Source organism: Schistocerca piceifrons, unplaced genomic scaffold (assembly GCF_021461385.2).
Source record: "Schistocerca piceifrons isolate TAMUIC-IGC-003096 unplaced genomic scaffold, iqSchPice1.1 HiC_scaffold_1544, whole genome shotgun sequence".
NCBI lineage: Eukaryota > Metazoa > Arthropoda > Insecta > Orthoptera > Acrididae > Schistocerca > Schistocerca piceifrons.
In genome coordinates, this window is record NW_025727396.1 from 16,494,693 (window position 1) to 16,497,707 (window position 3,015).

Consider the following 3,015-nt stretch of genomic DNA (forward strand, 5'->3'; position numbering starts at 1 on the left):
GAAGCATCACAATCTATAACTAGTCTCACAGGAATAGTTCAAATCATAGTCAGTAAGAAGAGTCAGTCTTCTTGTACTTAAGTCGGCATTGTCCCTCTTGTATTTAATTCCGATGCAATTTCTGTGTTTCATCGTCAATAAGAAGGTCAGAGGGATACAGTAAACCTGAAGGGAAGCATCACAATCTATAACTAGTCTCACAGGAATAGTAGGAATCATAGTCAGTAAGAAGAGTCAGTCTTCTTGTACTTAACTCGGCATTGTCCCTCTTGTATTTAATTCCGATGCAAATTCTGTGTTTCATCGTCAATAACAAGGTCAGAGGGATACAGTAAACTTGAAGTGAAGCATCGCAATCTATAACTAGTGTCACAGGAATGGTTCAAAACAAAGTAAGTAAGAAGAGTCAGTCTTCTTATACTTAAGTCTGCATTGTGCCTCTTGCATTTAATTCCGATGCAATTTCTGTGTTTCATCGTCAATAAGAAGGTCCAAGGGATACAGTAAACCTCAAGGGAAGCATCGGAATCGATAACTAGTGTCACAGGAATGGTTCAGAACATAGACAGTAAGATGAGTCAGTCTTCTTGTACTTAAGTCTTCATTGTGACTTTTGCATTGAATTCCGATGCAATTTTTGTGTTTCATCGTCCATAAGAAGGTCCTAGGGATACAGTAAACCTCAAGTGAAGCATCGGAATCTATAACTAGTGTCACAGGAATGGTTCAAATCATAGTCAGTAGGAAGTGTCGGTCTTCATGTACTCAAGTCGGCATTGTGCCTTTTGTATTTAATTCCGATGCAATTTCTGTGTTTCATCGTCAATAAGAAGATCAGAGGGATACAGTAAACCTGAAGGGAAGCATCACTATCTATAACTAGTCTCACAGGAATAGTTGGAATCATAGTCAGTAAGAAGAGTCAGTCTTGTTGTACTTAACTCGGCATTGTCCCTCTTGTATTTAATTCCGACGCAATTTCTGTGTTTCATCGTCAATAACAAGGTCAGAGGGATACAGTAAACCTGAAGTGACGCATCGGAATCTATAACTAGTGTCACAGGAATGGTTCAAATCATAGTCAGTAGGAAGTGTCGTTCTTCATGTACTTAAGTCGGCATTGTGCCTTTTGTATTTAATTCCGATGCGATTTCTGTGTTTCATCGTCAATAAGAAGGTCAGAGGCATACAGTAAACCTGAAGGGAAGCATCGCAATCTATAACTAGTGTCACAGGAATGGTTCAGAACATAGACAGTAAGATGAGTCAGTCTTCTTGTACTTAAGTCTTCATTGTGACTTTTGCATTTAATTCCGATGCAATATCTGTGTTTCATCGTCAATAAGAAGGTCCAAGGGACACAGTAAACCTCAAGTGACTCATCGGAATCTATAACTAGTGTCACAGGAATGGTTCAAATCATAGTCAGTAGGAAGTGTCGGTCTTCATGTACTTAAGTCGGCATTGTGCCTTTTGTATTTAATTCCGATGCAATTTCTGTGTTTCATCGTCAATAAGAAGGTCCAAGGGAAACAGTAAACCTGGAGTGAAGTGTCGGAATCTATAACTAGTGTCACAGGAATGGTTCAAAACATAGTCAGTAGGAAGAGTCGGTCTTCATGTACTTAAGTCGGCCTTGCGCCTTTTGTATTTAATTCCGATGCAATTTCTGTGCTTCATCGTCAATAAGAAGGTCAGAGGGATACAGTAAACCTGAAGAGAAGCATCACAATCTATAACTAGTCTCACAGGAATAGTTCAAATCATAGTCAGTAAGAAGAGTCAGTCTTCTTGTACTTAAGTCGGCATTGTCCCTCTTGTATTTAATTCCGATGCAATTTCTGTGTTTCATCGTCAATAACAAGGTCAGAGGGATACAGTAAAACTGAAGTGACGCATCGGAATCTATAACTAGTGTCACAGGAATGGTTCAAATCATAGTCAGTGGGAAGTGTCGGTCTTCATGTACTTAAGTCGGCATTGTGCCTTTTGTATATAATTCCGATGCGATTTCTGTGTTTCATAGTCAATAAGAAGGTCACAGGGATACAGTAAACCTGAAGTGAAGCATCGCAATCTACAACTAGTCTCACATGAGTGGTTCAAAACATAGTCAGTAAAAGGAGTTAGTCTTCTTGTACTTAAGTCGGCATTGTGCCTTTTGTATTTAATTCCGAGGCAATTTCTGTGTTTCATCTTCCATAAGAAGGTCCAAGGGATACAGTAAATCTCAAGTGAAGCATCGGAATCTATAACTAGTGTCACAGGAATGGTTCAAATCATAGTCAGTAGGAAGTGTCGGTCTTCATGTACTTAAGTCGGCATTGTGCCTTTTGTATTTAATTCCGATGCAATTTCTGTGTTTCATCGTCAATAAGAAGGTCAGAGGGATACAGTAAACCTGAAGTGAAGCATCACTATCTATAACTAGTCTCACAGGAATAGTAGGAATCATAGTCAGTAAGAAGAGTCAGTCTTCTTGTACTTAACTCGGCATTGTCCCTCTTGTATTTAATTCCGATGCAATTCCTGTGTTTCATCGTCAATAACAAGGTCAGAGGGATACAGTAAACCTGAAGTGACGCATCGAAATCTATAACTAGTGTCACAGGAATGGTTCAAATCATAGTCAGTAGGAAGTGTCGTTCTTCATGTACTTAAGTCGGCATTGTGCCTTTTGTATTTAATTCCGATGCGATTTCTGTGTTTCATCGTCAATAAGAAGGTCAGAGTCATACAGTAAACCTGAAGGGAAGCATCGCAATCTATAACTAGTCTCACAGGAATGGTTCAAAACATAGTCACTAAAAGGAGTCACTCTTCTTGTACTTAAGTCGGCATTGTGCCTTTTGTATTTAATTCCGATGCAATTTCTGTGCTTCATCGTCAATAAGAAGGTCCGAGGGATACAGTAAACCTGGAGTGAAGCGTCGGAATCTATAACTAGTGTCACAGGAATGGTTCAGAACATAGACAGTAAGATGAGTCAGTCTTCTTGTACTTAAGTCTTCATTG